The sequence below is a fragment of the Ovis aries genome, chromosome X (assembly GCF_016772045.2).
Source record: "Ovis aries strain OAR_USU_Benz2616 breed Rambouillet chromosome X, ARS-UI_Ramb_v3.0, whole genome shotgun sequence".
Taxonomy (NCBI): Eukaryota; Metazoa; Chordata; class Mammalia; order Artiodactyla; family Bovidae; genus Ovis; species Ovis aries.
In genome coordinates, this window is record NC_056080.1 from 34,067,295 (window position 1) to 34,084,760 (window position 17,466).

Here is a 17,466-nt window from a genome sequence, read left to right on the forward strand (position 1 = left end):
CAAACCATCCTTGAAATTCATTCCACATTAGAACTTTCCAGCTTTGTAAACCAATACATTTCCTTTACGATTTGAGCCATATTTAGCTCTCTTTTTTGATACAAGGCAGTGATGCTTTGTGCTTTCTGATCTTACAGAGATGACCTCCTGTCAAATCAACAAATATTTATTGTTCATCTGCTATATGTGTGCCAGTCACTCTATTAAGGATAGGGGAGAAAATGTTATACAAATTAGATAACCTTTGCTTTCTTGAGACACAAACTTTCATTAAATAATCACACAAATAAATGTATAATTGTAATTTTGAATAGCATAATAAAATAAATATTTGTTGTTGTTGTTGTTGCTAAGTTGTGTCCAACCCCATGGACTGTAGGTAACCAGGCACCTCTCTTCATGGGATTTCTCAGGCAAGAATATTCCAATGGGTTGCCATTTCATACTCCAGGGATCATCTCAAACCAGGTATCAAACCTGCATCTCTTTCATTGCCAGGAGGATTACTTACCCCTGAGCCATCAGGGTAGCTCATAAAAGAAATATACTCAAGGTTACAAAACACTATAAAAGGAGGAGCTCACCTAGTACTCATTCTGGTCCAAGTTTCCATAAGAAAGGGCTATTTACCCTGGAATTTGGAAGAAGAGTACCAGTTAACTAGGTGACAGAAAGAATCATCAGTGACCAAGTTTTGAATCTCAAAGAAAGAAGGTAAGGCATTTAAGAAATTAAATGAATGCCAGGTGTGGTTCACATAGATTAAGTGGGGAGAGGATATGGCATGCATTCTTTTAAAAGGATACTTGTTGCAGGAGCCAAGGTCTGGAGCTTCTCTCAGGCAATTTATAAACAAATTGGTGATTTAGTCGCTAAATCAGGTCAGACTCTTGCAACCCCGTGGACTGTAGCCTGCCAGGCTCCTCTGTCCATAGGATTCTCTAGGCAAGAATATTGAGTAAGTTCCCCATTTCTTTTTACCTGGAAAATTAGGAATATTCAAGATATATAAGGATTAGTGCAGCATTTTAGTGTGTGCATGCGTGTCTGTATGTGTGTGTTTATGAATGTGCATGTATTTATGAATGTGTATGTGCGTGTAACAAAGTGACTAAGTAGAGGGTTCGTTTTTGTCCATGTTATGGGATCAGGCCTAGACAAATATATATACCTTCAGAATCCATTATTATAAAGGGATTTTCCTCCAAGATTGTCAAAAGGTTAGCTTAGGATAAATGGAACATTTACCAAATTCTTCAAAGTTTGTTGCAAACATCAGCATCAGCCCTTTCTGGTTCCTTCTCTCTGACTCCCAAAACAACATTTTAGACCTATTTTTCTGCCAAGAGTCAAGTTCCAAGAGCAGAACAAAGTTATGGTTTGAACAAAAAACAAACTCTGAACTGATCCTTTGAGTACTAGACACTTTACTTTTAAAATATTTCTTCTCTCAAAGAAATCAATTTATATACTTATTTCTTCCATATTAGAAAATATCAGAAATATTTGCCTCCAGGTTCATTATGCAGGAGGATGTCAACAGCACAGTGTGATGAATATGGCAGAAGATTCAGGAAAAAGAACTGTTTGAGTAGACAATATTAGACCGCACCTTTACAGATAGCTACAAATCACAAATTTAATAACACAGTGGACATGCTTGATAAAATATTTTCAGTTATTATATGCTATGAAGTAGAAGGAAATATAAGAAGTCATGCTTTCTCTTAAGTGTGTTATATTTGTGAGTCATATAATACAACTGTGATTGCAGTTATGCAACTACAAGGTGAGAAATGTCAAGAAATTCTGGCAACCACCAGCAGCCAAGAAAAGGTATAGAAAGAGTCCTCCTCTAGAGACTTAAGAGAAAGCGTGGCCCTGCTGACACCTTGATTTTGAACTTCAAGCATTAAGAGCTGTTGTTTTAAGTCACCCAATTTATCGTACTTTGTTATGGCAGCTCTGGTAAACTAACACAAGGCCCTATTGTGAAGTTCATGGAACATCAGATTTGTAATTGATTCATTATACTGTCAACCAGTATCTCAAAAGGATTCTTAAGTCTCCTTTGAGTTGTTGGAAGATGATGTTCTGTAAGAATGGGTTCTGATGGACCAATAAATTTAGGAAGTATTTCATATCTTGGGCTTTCCTGGTGGCTCAGATGGTAAAGAATCTGCCTGCAATGCAAGAGAAGTGGTTCAATCTCTGGGTCGGGGAGATTGCCTGGAGATGGAAATGGCAACCCACTGCAGTATTCTTACCTGGAGAATTCCATAGACAGAGGAGCCTGATGGGCTACAGTCCATAAGGCCACAAAAAGTTGGACATGACTGAGTGACTAACACTTTCCCTTTTCATATCTTAGTTCTAACTTAAAAATTCACACTAAGTTTTGGGGGTATCAAAGATTATGATAAGTAGAGAAATGGACTTTACTCTGTTTACCCTGAATTTCTCAAGTGTATTTGATCAAAGATTCCTTTTTTCATCAAACAGCATGTGACATGTCCACAGACAAATGTGTTCTGAGAGTCGGGTCAGACATGCTAATGTAAGGAAGGACCAGTCCTTTAAGGAATGTTATGATCAAAGTTATATTTAGGAAAAAGATTCTGCAGATACAATGGAGAGGAGAGGAGCTGGAGGCAGGAAGGGTAGATCTGAGTAGAGAAGAGGGTGATGAAGAGACAAAGATTAATGCTAAAGAGAAAACCAAGGGAGAGGCCCAAGGAGTAGAGATGGTAGACAGCTTTCTCCTATTTACAAAATAACAACTACAGTGGATGTAAAATATATCCTTTTACATGTGGAATTCCCTTTGTCAAATTTTGGATTAGTGTTCTGTATGGTATGGTAGGGACTTCCCTGGTGGCTCAGACTATAGAGTCTGCCTGCAACGCAGGAGAATGGGTCGATCCCTGGGTTGGGATAATCCCTTGGAGAAGGGCATGGCAACCCACTCCAGTATTCTTGCCTGCAGAATTCCATGGACAGAGGAGCCTGGCCAGCTATAGTCCATGGGGTTGCAAAGAGTCGGACATGACTGAGCGACTAATACATATACATACACAGACACACACATAATACTGTAGGAGTTGCCTTATTATTTTATTTCCTTTCTTTGGTTTATTTATTTTACTTGAATATATATAGTTTTTTTTGTAACCTGAGTGTGGCATTGCTGATTACACATGCTCAAGGATTTAACCAGTGACTTAGTCTCTGAAACAAGCAGATGAAAGGCATGAAGGAGAAGAGGTACTCTCAAAGTATTCTTAAATTCCGTAAATCTCATTTCTGACCATGGCTAAGGAGTAGTTAGCCTCTAAGCAATCCCCTCACACCACCCTCCACCTCCAATCCCTCAAGTGATCTGAGACTGCTTTACTTCTTATCGTCAGGAGAGGCCAGGGAGAAGTTTCCTTCTCATCCAGTTACTGGAAGGCTTATTATGTACAATGGATCTTCAATGGCAGAATTAAGATTACATTTCTATTAAGAGGCCAGAGAGGAGAAAAATGCCACATATGGTTGGAAATTTCCCATTTTCCAATGAAAGGTGACATTCATTTCTAAGTTAGGTTTAATGTCAGTATATTAGCTTGAAAGGTTTATGTGCAAATCTGTTATAAACTCCTTCCTACTATATCTTTTAAAAATCTATCTAAAATTAGTACCAGAACCTCCTAAGCCTCAATGGCAGGTAATAATGCTCCAAGACTTTAGTTACCACTGCACCTTGGCCTACTGCTCGCTTTGGCTTGAGTGCTGTAGATTTGTTCTATTCCTACTTGAGGGCAAATCTGAATAAGAAATGGAAGTTGCATTTTGAATTGAGGTAACATTTAGGAATGATTTAAGAAACTTGATTAATGAGAACACAGACTTTAAAGATTCAGGCATTAGAAGGCTTGTTTTTTGCCATTTTCATATTTGAAACAGGTTCTAAATGATGTTCTATCAAACTGTTATAAAGCATTTATAAATGGCAATGCATAGAATTATTTACATGTCTCTTGATCATGATAAAACACTTCTTATAATAAATTATTATGGAAAAGGCAGTGCTATTAATCATTCATTAAATGGTGGTAACATTTATCAATGTTTACTTCCTTTAAAGTGACAAGAAAAATAGGTATTTCATATTGAAAAATATCAAATGAAGTAAAGATTTTATTTTTTCCAGATATGACTCTAGACTGAAACAGATTTCTGCCTTTTAAAAATTCTGGTTATTGATATTAATGTAGATGAAAAGAATATGTTTGCATTTTTATAAGACACCCAGTCTCTATAGTAAAGAAGAACTGTGTCAGAATATAAGGAAACAAATTAAAATTGGATTGTGCAGTATAATTTTAGTACATTATTTGTTTCCCTCAGTAAGGAAAATGTCTCTAAATATTCATGTTCTTATTTAGTATATTTATGCCATCTTCTGGTGATGATCCATTAATTTGTAAATATTCAAATTAATAAGTCCTGATAGCATCAAAATAATTTGGTATTTCCAAACAGAATCAGTAAATGACATTCTTTAGATTGTGTTGTTGTTGCTCAGTTGCTAAGTTGTATCCAACTCTTTGTGACCCCATGAACTGCAGCATGTCATGCTTCCCTGTCCTTCACTATCTCCCCAAGTTTGCTCAAACTCACGTCCATTGAGTCAGTGATGCCATCCAACCATTTCATTCTCTGTTGCCCCCTTCTCCTCTTTCCCTCAATCTTTTCTAGTATCAGGGTCTTTTCCAGTGAGTCCAGTTTTTACATCAGGTGGCCAAAGGGAATCCTGCAAAACTGAAAGGGAGTCACAATAGTGGTTCTCCTTAGTAAATGAATTTACAGTAATTTGACATAATTACAGTAATTTGACCATTCTGTTAGTCTGCTAGTCCTAGTACACCAGAATGGTTGGAAAATAAAATCAGGACTTTGATTTTTGAGGGGATGGAGAATATTGTGTTATGAAACCTGATATGGTAGGTGTGAATCTATTGTACATTTTCGAGTATGACAAACTTTCGAGTATGACAAAGTGTGGTAAAGTTTTCCTGCAGTCTTCTTTCAGAAAGTGGGCTTTTCTTGTGTTACTGCTTGGGAAGACTTAAATCTCTAGACAAAAAAGTAGAACCTAGAAGCAAAGTCAAATTTGGGCCAGAAAGAACCTCATTTTGGACTTTGTTTTGTTGAATTTAGACCTCCAAAAATCTAGAATCATGTATAAGCTCTTTTTCATGAAAGACATGAGAGATTTTGCTTCATGAACAAGTTATGACAAATTGAAGCCATTATATTAACCTTTAATAAAGACAACACAGCTGTAAGATATTCAGAGATGAGTATTGTGGCTCTTAGGGAGTTTCTCTGCTTGTCTCCCTTCCAATCGCCATTTCCACCCCTGGCTGATATGGTAGTCTCTATAGCAACTAGCGGGGCTTCCCAGGTAATTGCTAGTGGTAAAGAACCTGGCTGTCAGTGCAGAAGATGTAGGAGATGGAAGAGACACAGCTTTGATCCCTGACTTGGGAAGATCCCCGACTTGGGAAGATCCCCTGGAGGAGGGCATGGCAACCCACTCCATTATTCTTGCCTGGAGAATTCCATGGACATAGGAGCCTGGGGGGCTACAATAGTCTATAGGGTCTCAAAGAGTCGGACACGACTGAAGTGACTTAGCATGCACACAAGCATAGTAACTAGCAAGAAACACAAAGAGAAAATAAATTTCAGGAAGTATTTTGGAGCTTTGATATACAGTGATGATTGTCCTCTAAGAAATTCTTACTTTAGTATTATTGGAAGTTTCATTTTAACAAGAAGATCATAGTTTTCTTCCCTAACCTAATTGTTTTTTTCTAAGAATTACAGACATGGCTGGAAAAATAATTTGGAAGTATGAAGAGGTGCAGTGAGATTTATAATACATTAATTCTGGATTAATATAACTATAAATTTAGTTCCTTGAATAGAAATCTGTGAATTGGAAAAGCTATCACTTGAAATGGGCTTCCCTGATAGCTCAGTTGGTAAAGAATCTGCCTGCCTTCAGATGGTCACAGAACCAATTGATTGGTGAAATATGCATGGAATTTTGGTGTATCTGTAAGCATAAGGTCTTCATGCTTCCAATTAGATGTAATAAAGTCCTCAATTCTTGGTTTAACATTGTTTAACTAATTTTGTCATAAGTTTTAAGATGCATATATTTGCTGATATGTCAATAAAAACATACAAAATAATATGTTTTTATTATGACAAATTTAACTATTATTATTGAATGCTTACTTATTTCTAGGCAATACACTAGATACTTTAATATATTATTGCGTTTCATTCTAAAAACAATCCTATTACCAATTATTATACCTACTGTAGGCATAGGTTACATAGGTTTGTCAGAATAAGGATCTATCAGGTCTATAGATATGACCATAGATTTTTTTGATGGTAACCAAAGTGATCAAAGAATACATATTTGAGAACTGTCATGCAATTAGCAAATATTCTGGCCTATTAGTAGTTTTTTTTAATCAGTAGGCATTATGGAATATTTTCATATTGTATTATGAAAAAATCTTCCAGAAAATATGAATGCTCTGTATTAGAAAAAAAGAACAATAACATACAATGAACATACTAAAACACCAAAGTAATCCCATTTTAATGTATCAGAATAGTATTTCATAATGCCATGGCTTATACCACTGTTCGGAGAAGGCAATGGCAACGCACTCCAGTACTCTTGCCTGGAAAATCCCATGGGCGGAGGAGCCTGGTAGGCTGCAGTCCCATGGGGTCGCTAAGAGTCGGACACGACTGAGCGACTTCACTTTCACGCATTGGAGAAGAAAATGGCAACCCACTCCAGTGTTCTTGCCTGGAGAATCCCAGGTACTGGGGAGCCTGGTGGGCTGCAGTCAATGGGGTCGCACAGAGTCGGACACGACTGAAGCGACTTAGCAGCAGCAGCAGCAGCATACCACTGTTACACCATGTTATACCATGGTATAACATATATATAATGCCATGTTATACCACTGGCTTATAGTCACTTTTCTCATTTTACATTTGGAGGTATACCTTCTAAATATTAATGTATAGATAAATAAATATATATTAGTAGCCACATGTAATATGTACAGATTTTAATTAGGGCCACATTAGTTGTATCATTTGATATGCTTTTAAAACTTGCTATAGCTCTAATAAAAAATATGTAACTAAAACTTAAAAAAAGTTAGTATATGGTTTACTTTTTATGTATACTGAGAAATTGCTTGAACCACAATTTCTAGTGGTCATATATATTCCATCATGTTAATTAAAGGATCTGTTTTTTAATATCTAATTTATTTTCTGATATTTAATTTATTAAACCTGAATTTGTAAAGCTAATCTTCACAATAAATCTGAAATCTCATATCTATATGGTACTATATATATATAATGTGAATATGTTTACTATGTAAAACGTGATGATTGAATCACAATATCTATCATTAAGTAGGATGGCATAATTTTATTTGAAATAGAAATGTGATCAACAGTTTATATCATATGTATTGTTGACTAATCCTTTTTTCTATCTCTCTTTTAATTAATGTAATTAGACAACTTATATATAATACCATTACTGAAATGTTAAGGCTTAAGACTGACATTTTCTTTCTTGTTTTCTGTTTGTTTCTTTCTGTTTTCATTCTTTCTTTTGCTGCCTTCCTTTTGTACGCTTGAACATTTTTTAGAACTCTATTTTCACTAGTCTATAGTGTTTTGAGTCGTTCTCTTTTTATAGCTTTCTGTTGATGTTACTCTATGTATAACATTATATAGAAATAACATCAGCCTATTGGTGCTTACGTTTTACCAGCTAGAGTCAGGTATAGAAATGTAGCCTCTCTCTGAACATTTTTTTACTCACATCTTGTGTAATGTATGCATTTCCATTATACGCTGAGTACCATAAAAGACAGTCTTATACTTTTTGCTATGACCCCCACACATCATTTAGACACTCAAGGAAAGAGGTAAAGTCTATTATATTTACCTATGCCTTTTCTCTCTTCATTGTTGCTTCTTCCTTCCTGATGTTCCAGATTCTTTTTTTAAAATTTCCGTTATTTCGGACTTTTGGACTCAGAGGAGAGGGAGAGGGTGGGATGATTTGGGAGAATGACATTCTAACATGTATACTATCATGTGAATTGAATCGCCAGTCTATGTCTGACGCAGGATGCAGCATGCTTGGGGCTGGTGCATGGGGATGACCCAGAAAGATGTTATGGGAGGGAGGTGGGAGGGGGTTCATGTTTGGGAATGCATGTAAGAATTAAAGATTTTAAAATTTAAAAATAAAAAAACTAAAATTTAAAAAAAAAATTTCCGTTATTTTTAGAGAACTTTCTTTAGCCATTCCTTTAGAATATGTGTGCTAACAAAATTTTCTCTTGATTTTCTTTCATCAGAGAATGTCCTTATTTTCCTTTCCTCCTGAAGGATGTTGTCATGGAATAATGAATTTTGAGTTGGCAATTCTTTTCTTTCTATGTCTGAAAGATGTTGTGCCACTTCTTTCTGGCCTCTACCATTTATGAGGAAAAGCATGCTGTGAGTTAAATTGTTTTTCCCCTATAAGTAGCATATCATTTCTCTCTGACAGTTTTCTAGAATATTTCATTGAATTTGGGTTTCAGAAGTTTGACGCTGATGTTTGTTGACTAACCTTTATGGAAAAATGATCATGGCTTTCAGGTTAAAAATGTTCTTAGAACTTCAGTTTGTTAAGTTAAAGAAGAGAAAAGTTGAAAAGAAATGACCACCTATCACAAACCAACTCAAACAACATGTAATTCCTTCTTAGTCCTTTGATCCATAGCTGAACATACTTATACTGATTCAGAATACTTTCTGAATGATGACAAACATATTTAGGTACTGGTAAGTTTGTTTAGTTTCTTATTTTCATATAAAGTTAGTCCTTCAATATTTTGAGAACTATTTTTTTGACATATTAGATATGTGAGAGACATAAAAACCAGGAGTCAGTATCAACCATCTGTTATATGGTAATAATTTTAATGTATTCAGTGATGCCTGATTTAATCATTTTTAAATTTGGTTTCTTGATTTAGGAAGAAGCTTCATTACTGACAGAGATATGTTGTCATGAGAAAAGAATAGAAAAGGTGATATTCTTTTTGAGAATGCCTTCTCATATACCTGATGTGTGACAAGGTTTACCGCACACCACTAAAGTCAGTTTTAAAAAGGGCTGTTAAAGCCAGATAAAGAAGTCAAAATTGACAGCTCATAGCCAATGGTATGTTGACTCCAGATCCTACTTTTCTGGTTTTGTGAAATGCATTGAAAAGTGAGTTAACAGTTAAGCCCAGATATGGGGCACATTGTGTGCTAGCAGCCAAAGCCAATTAATACAATAAATTACTTAACTTTCAGATGATTCCATGGTCAGTAATTAAAACTGAGATTAAATGATAATTTTCCAGGCATTTTATTAGTAGTTAAAATGGCAAGCAAAAGCAGGATAAATGGTTTTAAGAGGAGAGAAATCAAACTGAGTAGTTGAGATGAGGCTAAATTATGAAAGGTCTTAAAAACTGGATGGAGAAATCTAGAAATGATGCAGCAAACAAAAGGAAGTTGTTTAATTTCACAGAATGAAAGTAGTATTTTAGGAAGATTAATAATTATAATAATTCTATATTTTAGTTACTAGAAACTAAATAAAATATTGAAATTACATAATGGATTAACAGTTTATATTGTCAGTAGATTCACTTAGAAATCTATAGAAGCAACCTATGCATCTTGTTCAATAACCAGTGGTTAAAAGAATGATGAGTTAAATCTGTCCTCAATCAACTAACAGCTTTAAACACAAGTTAATGAGAAAATCATAAAGTAATAAATCACTCAAAAGCTGTAGATCACCAAAATTGGATAAGTTGTTGTCCTAAAAATTAGGATTTTTGTCTAGATTTTACCACCATCTGGGACAGCTTTTCTTAATCCGTTGAATATTATGGAGCTTATATGGCCAGGCCACTCAAGATGGCTATTGTCTTGCTCTCTGTACATCTCCTGCCCAACCAGTGCCTGCTTCATCTATACTCTACCCACAGGACTGACCTCCCTGCATACTTGCTCCAGACCCCAATTAGTGATTGTTCTTATTAAAGGGACAGTGAGGAGCATGGCCCTCTACAAGTTTCCCTGGTAAATGATGAGACAATGTGATGTCAGTTCTCCCTATAACTGGCCACCTCCCAACTCCTAAACCCAGGAGGAAAGACAGCAGCCGTGTCATGCCTGCCATATGCCACATATGGTGGGGTGTTGCTCTAGAACCTTGCTTCAGACATGTAAGCTCCCCCAGGCATTAAACTATTGATGTCTCTGTCAGGGACTCCAGACTCTTTCTTTGGTCTTGAAACTGGGCAAATATAGGCCTTGTAGGTCTGCAGGGTGCAGTCCAACAGAACTACTATGAAAAATGAAGGAACTGGACATCTTCATCTCTAAAGTTTCACCTTGCAATATATTACTGTATAATATCAATTCTAAGATACATATTTTTTTTTTACATTTAACTTCTCTGAAATCAGGATGTGTCTGGATTCTTACAACTGCCAGTGTCCAGCTAGCAGTTATATCTACTTATCATTGCCTGTACATATCCACTCTTGGTTGTAGCTTTTAACATCATTTCAGTTGAGTTATGTTACTAAATACGTTGAGTTTCATTACATTACAAAATTATCAGTATCATTTGGTTTGAAATATAGAATTATTTGGCCTTAAAAATACAGCAGTAGGGCACAAATTTGATGCTATTAAAGCAAATATTTATCATCAGAGTGAAAGTGAAAATGTTAGTCACTTAGTTATGTCTGATTCTTTGTGACCCCATGGACTGTAGCCCACCAGGCTTCTCTGTCCATGGGATTCTCCAGGCAAAAATACTGGAGTGAGTTGCCATTTTCTTCTCTAGGTAATCTTCCAGACCTAGGGATCGAACCCTGGTCTCTTGCATTTCAGGCAGATTCTTTACCATCTGAACCATCAGGGAAGCCTTATCATTGGAGGAGTGATTACAGTTTCATGATTTCATGCAAAGAAATACAAAAAAGTTTTTATGATATCGTAGAGAGATTCCTGTTATAGAGATTTTACTGTTTTAGGTTTTGATACTTTGTTTTGAAATTGCCTGATACTTCAAGCAGGAGAAAATCCCAAAGCACTTGGAAATAGAAGAAAATTTCAAAGCAAAAAGAAGCTGGTGTGACCAGATCATGTGTCATGTAGGACTTTCATTAATGCAATACGTCATAATTTAATTTGTGACATATTTATTCCATAATTGTTTCAGTGAATCTCACAAATACTGATGCTGTCTCAGGATTGAAGAAACATGGTATGTGCTTCTAAGAAGTCAAAATTGATTTCTGAAATTTCAGGCATTATCTCACATATTTTACTCACATATATGGTTCCAGATCTCTAATGTAGCTGGCTCCTAAGTTACATAAAGTCCTGAAAAATTGGTTTAAATGCACAAAAGTTTGAAAAACCATTCATACTTTTTAAAATGGAAAGAGTATTAGTTTTATTTTCTACTTTACAATGTCTGCACAAAACTTGCTACAGAGTCAACATTACGTTGAATTTCATAGTTGTTAAGATCACAATGAACTTGTAAGCAAACTCTAAACAAAAATACTGAAGCACTATGGATCATTGCTTGAGGTACATTGACAGCTGAGGATCATTAGAAATATTTTCTGCTATTATTCCATTTGTGATTATCATACACAGAAAGTTATGATGAGAAGCTAAATGTAATCTGTGCATCAACAATCTTGATAATTTTTATACCTTTCAATGTTTTCAGATTTCTAATGAGAAATCCCAGATAGCTCTCAAATAATGAAGTGTCATCAAATACTGCAATGCCAGAGTAAAGTAGACATAGTCCTTACCTACATATTAAAAATAACATTTAGGTGTTAAAGTGTGAAAAACTACTTTCTAATGTATATATATAATTTAAATAGCCAACTCTGCAACATTTTCTCAAGAGTTGCTTTTCTGTGCTTTGTGCATCAGTTATTTTTCTTCATGTGTGCAGCAGTATTTTGCAATTATTGGCCATCTTTTACTCCTGATTTCCCTTGCAGAAGATTGATTAGCACAATCAGTGACTAGAAAGCAATTTTCATCACCAAAGGCAGCTTCTTTTCTCTCTTGATTAGCAGCCCTGCTGCAAGTTATTCAGCAGAAATAGATAATCTATAAGAACATTGCCAGACAAACATTCTGATAAGAAAAAGAGGGCTGAACCTGAATATTGCTAACAGTATTCCAGGTAGGCAAATGATCAATGAAGCTGTTCTGCCTTGTGTTTCTATGATATTCCTGCTTTATCTGGAGAACTGAGCCTTGAGTACTGGTCTTTGTTTTTCTCATTTTTGTATGAATCTTTGGGTTTTTGAAGAGAACACAAATTTGCTTGCAATGTGTATGAAGAGAGGGAGAATGCCTATTATAGACACAAACCAGTGAATCTATATTTCTATGTGTGTTCCGTCACCCCCACTAGAAGTACTATCTGAAGAAATAAGTCAAATAAAATTCAATTGAACCAGATAACCGTCTGTTTGTTCCTTTAAATTATGTCCTATTATGTAATAAATGTTAGCTCTCCAGTTTCAATTTAAAATAAATTTAGGGAGGAAATATTTATGTTGACAGAAGAAAGATGAAAGAAGAAGCTCAATAATTCTTCTTTCCTAAAGCTTGCAGTACTTTGCTTAGAAAGAATGCCTGGGGAAACAGCCTGATGGAGGGGAAACATTCGTAGATTTTGGGTTCACACATAGGTTAAAATCTTCAATAGGTACATTTAATAGCTGTGTGCCTTTTAACATTTCCAAACCTCAGTTCTCTCATCTGTAAAATGACCACAATATTTTACTTTGTCAAGATTAGAGATATTGTATCAAAAAGCTGAACTCACAGTGGGTTCTCAGTAAATGATAGCTATTTTCTTACTTAAATCTGTATCTACCTATCTATCTACCTTCAATCTATTTCTCTTCCTATTTATTTATGTAGATATGTAGACTTGAGTTGCTAAAGAAATGGCTACACATGGCTATGCCTTATAACAATCAACACAAGTTAAAACCCTCTTTCTCCATTTCTTTCTATTACAGTATCACATGCTTGGCAGCAGAATCAATCTCTTTCCCCTCCCTTTACCAAACTCCCAAACCTAGTCTCCTCCAGCCCCTATCTTCTTTTTCCTCAAATACAATCCAATACATTCTTTGTCTTCACCACTTCCTCTGCTGTTAACAATGTAGAACAAATCTATCCATCCCCGATCATCATTTACTATGCTATTTCTCCAAATCTGCCCAACTAAAGGTCCCAAAACAAGCAGGCAAGGAGTTGGATAGGGGAACAGCTATGAATACTGTTTAGTTAACTGTGCTTCCCTACCTCCCCAACTCCCATCATCCTCCAGCTATCAAATTCAGGTGGACAATTTGTTTGTTTCCTGTTATTCAGTATATTGTTGTTCAGTTGCTAAGTCGTGTCCAATTTTTGCAACCCCATGGATTGCAGTGTGCCAGGCTCCTCTGTCCTCCACTATCTCCCAGAGTTTGTTCAGATTCATGTACTTTGTGTCGATGATGCTATCTAACCATTTCATCCTCTGCTGTCCCCTTCTCCTTTTGCCGTCAATGTTTCCCTGCATATGGGTCTTTTCCGATGAGTCAGCTCTTCGCATCACGTGGCCAAAGTATTGGAGCTTCAGCTTCAGCATTAGTCCTTCCAATGAATATCCAGGGTTGATTTCCTTCAGGATTGACTGGTTTGATCACCTTGCTGTCCAAGAGACTCTCAAGAGTCACCACAATTTGAAAGCATCAATTCTTTGGCACTCAGCCTTCTTTATGGTCCAACTCTCACATCCATATGTGACTACCAGAAAAACCATAGCTTTGACTAGATGGACCTTTGTCAGCAAAGTGATGTCTCTCTTTCAAATATGCTGTCTAGGTTGGTCATAGCTTTCCTTTCAAAGAGCCAGCGTCTTTTAATTTCATGACTATGGTCACCATCTGCAGTGATTTTGGAGCCCAAGATAATCAATTACCCATTCAGAATTTTTTTATTTCCTAGAAAGCAAAGTTGAAGATTTTTTTTTCCTGGAAGATTAGGAATGAATGTTATAAAAACCTGTAGGGAGTCTGACTGATTGTGCTTTATCTTCATCTCTTTTATTCTAGCTAACATTTTCAACCTCCAGAAAAGAAAGGTACAATGGACCACTCAATTTCCTGAAATACAAAATAAAGCCTACTTCATGTGTCATCACATGTGAATAAGCCAGTGGCTGCTACATAACTTCCTCTGAATTACCATGATAATTCAAATTGTAAAAGTTCCACAATAGTTCTGCAAGGAAGGAAATATACTGGAGAATTTGCAGCAGATTTAAACTTATGCACTCCCAGCTGTTAGGAAAATGCAGATCTGTATCAAAAGGCAAACAAGGGCTGTAGAAAATTTTCTGAATATTATTATGACATGAGGTTAATGTGGTATATTTTTGCTGAAATGTGTAAAACTAAGTTTAGCATATAAGATCCTCTATCATTGCCTCCTTATCATAATATCAGTGCAACCAATTCAATTATTCTTAAAAAGTGTAAATCTGATTTAAAGTATCTATTGAATCTATAATATAGTTGATCATATTCACCAAGTGGTTGATACTGATAGTGTTTTACATGCCAGTAGTGAAAGTGAAAGTGAACATCATTCAGTTGTGTCCTTGACTCTTTGTGGTCCCATGGACTATATAGCTCATGGCCAGTAGTGCTGCGCATATTGTCTGTCCACCTTCCCCTTGACCCTTGCACAAAAGATTTATATGACTAGGACACTTGTTAATGATAAGTGTTCTGGGTGATGTAGTTTCTAATTTAGGAGACCCATTCTTCACCATGGCAGTAGCACAATCAGCTGTGTGGCAATATGTGAAGGCAAAGGCAGTATAGATTAGACCTGCAGTTTTGGGCTTTGCCCCCATGAACTTGCATCTGAGTGACCTTGTATGGCTTTGATACATGGGAATATTAGAATCAGATGTTCCATTTGACAATCAAATGAGAAAAGGTATTATAGGTAGTTGATACCTATACTTACATTGAAGAGGAAAAGTTAAAATTTTTCATAACCTCCTGCTCCTTCTGCCTCTGTAATTCAGCTTGCTCCTTGCAAAGTCTGGATCACATAGGCCATGTAGTCTCAGAAAGTGGGGACTCACAATATTAGGAATTGGAACTTATCTCACTCATCCTTGTCGTACTCTTTGCAATCACTCAGCCCTTGCAAACCCACTTAATCATGCCTGTTCGTGTATAAAAACTCTGTAATCCCTTTGTTCAGGGCTCAGAACTTGGAGTGTTAACTCCTCTGGGCCTGCCAGCATAATAAACTTACATTCTCCTACTCTCCAAGTGTGGTGCTTGATTTCTCGAGTACTGGTTCCTGCAACATTTCTGGAGGCCCCAGCAAGATTCCAATCATGCTGGCCCCTTGAGCCACTGGACTGGTGGCTCAGCCTGGCTGGAGCGAAGGGACCCCGAGATGGTGCACCACCTGATGGTATTCTGGGTTCTCTTTTGGACCAGTGTTCCGACTCTCCAGAAGGCTGAGCCCTGACTGGACTCATTGGAGGGATGGGCCAACTCACCAGGAATGGCCACAGGATCAGGTAAGACCCTGGGGCCAGTCTCCAGTCAGGTCCTACCCCAACGGGTAGAAGAGGAGACTGATCACCTCCTTGGAGCTCCCAGGAAGGGAGCATCAGATAGGGAGACCTGGGAACTCAGGAGAAGGAAGGTATCTTGACTGCTGACCTCCTTGGAGCTCCCAGGAAGGGGGCAACAGTTAAGGAAACCTGAGGACTCAGGAGAAGGGGAGGCATTGTGATAGCCTCTGAATGATTGTAAGTGCGTGATTACTGATTGAATAGACCAAGGGAAATTTTTCTTTTTGGAATCTGCAAATCCAATTCTTTTTATATATGCAATTAAAAACAGCTAGCTTGTTGAAAGGCCTGCCTAGGGAAAAGCTTGGAGTTAACCCTTTCCATGTCCTTGAAATACACAGCCAACTTTGCCTGAGACCTCAGCCTTGGGCTAATTAGAACTTCAAGCAAAGGGGGAAAAAAAGGAGGTCAAAGAGATATTTTAAATCTCAAACAGAAAACTATAAAATCTCAGTCTGTCTGGATTTATGTATGTCTCAGTGTATGTCTTTTGTTTTTTTCTGATAATATCGTTGAAGTTGTAAATGAGTTCTAATTTAATTGACTTAAAGAAAAGTAAGCGCTTACAAATCAAACAATTCTAAATATAAAAAAGTTAACCTAAATAAATTGCAGATTCATGTGAACTGGGAAATATTCAATATTAGATATCTAGTATTAATGTTTGTTTGCTAATCTAGCAAAGTAAGTAGGATGTATGTTTTTAATAAAGAAGGTATAAAAAATAAAAATTACATTTTATGAAGGGAAAAGAAAGTAGGTCTGACTTACAGGTGGCTGTTACAAAAAGCGATTAGAAGGTTTGTGGAAAGTGGACCCTGAAAAAAAAGTTTTGTGCATGGTTAGGTCTAACTAAATTTAAAATAAATTTATTTAAGTTTACCTAAATGAGTTTAAAGTAAGCTGGTGCAAAAACTAAAACTCAGCCTTTCTCTCTGTTAAGAGGACATACTTTCTTCAGATGTTGAACTGCTTTTAATTATAGATTTAAGTTTCTTTACCTCTTAATTGATCTCTTCTATATTTACTTTTGAAATCTTTTGTTAACTTGGCTAAGTGAATAACTATTAGTTTACAGTGACTTATATGATCCTATAAAGAAAGCTGAGCACTGAAGAACTGATGCTTTTGAACTGTGGTGTTGGAGAAGACTCTTGAGAGTCCCTTGGACTGCAAGGAAATCCAACCAGTCCATCCTAAAGGAGATCAGTCCTGGGTGTTCATTGGAAGGACTGATGTTGAGGCTGAAACTCCAATACTTTGGCCACCTGATGTGAAGAGCTGACTCATTGGAAAAGACCCTGATGCTGGGAAAGATTGAGGGAAGGAGGAGAAGGGGACGACAGAGGATGAGATGGTTGGATGGCATCATTGACTCGATGGACATGAGTTTGGGTGGACTCGGGGAGTTGGTGATGGACAGGGAGGCCTGGTGTACTGCGGTTCATGGGGTCACAAACAGTCGGACACGACTGAGTGACTCAACTGAACTGAACCTGACTGAGTGTTATAAACCCTTTTGATATTTATTGACAAATCTTCCTAAATAACTTGACTTCTAGCTAACTTTGGGATGCTTCAAAGGGCCC

The 17,466-nt window shown here is 36.6% G+C and overlaps 1 long non-coding RNA gene across 2 annotated transcripts; it reads left to right on the forward strand.

The window, feature by feature from the left end:
- Positions 1-1,368: 1,368 nt before the first annotated feature.
- On the forward strand, positions 1,369-15,555 carry LOC114111493 (uncharacterized). Of its 2 annotated transcripts, XR_003587509.3 has the most exons (3): positions 1,371-8,616; positions 9,141-9,328; positions 14,328-15,555. It is a non-coding gene; the product is annotated as an uncharacterized LOC114111493 (long non-coding RNA). The 2 variants fall into 2 exon arrangements; XR_009598850.1 differs by having other exon boundaries at positions 1,369-8,616; positions 9,141-15,555.
- The last annotated feature ends 1,911 nt before the right edge of the window (positions 15,556-17,466 follow it).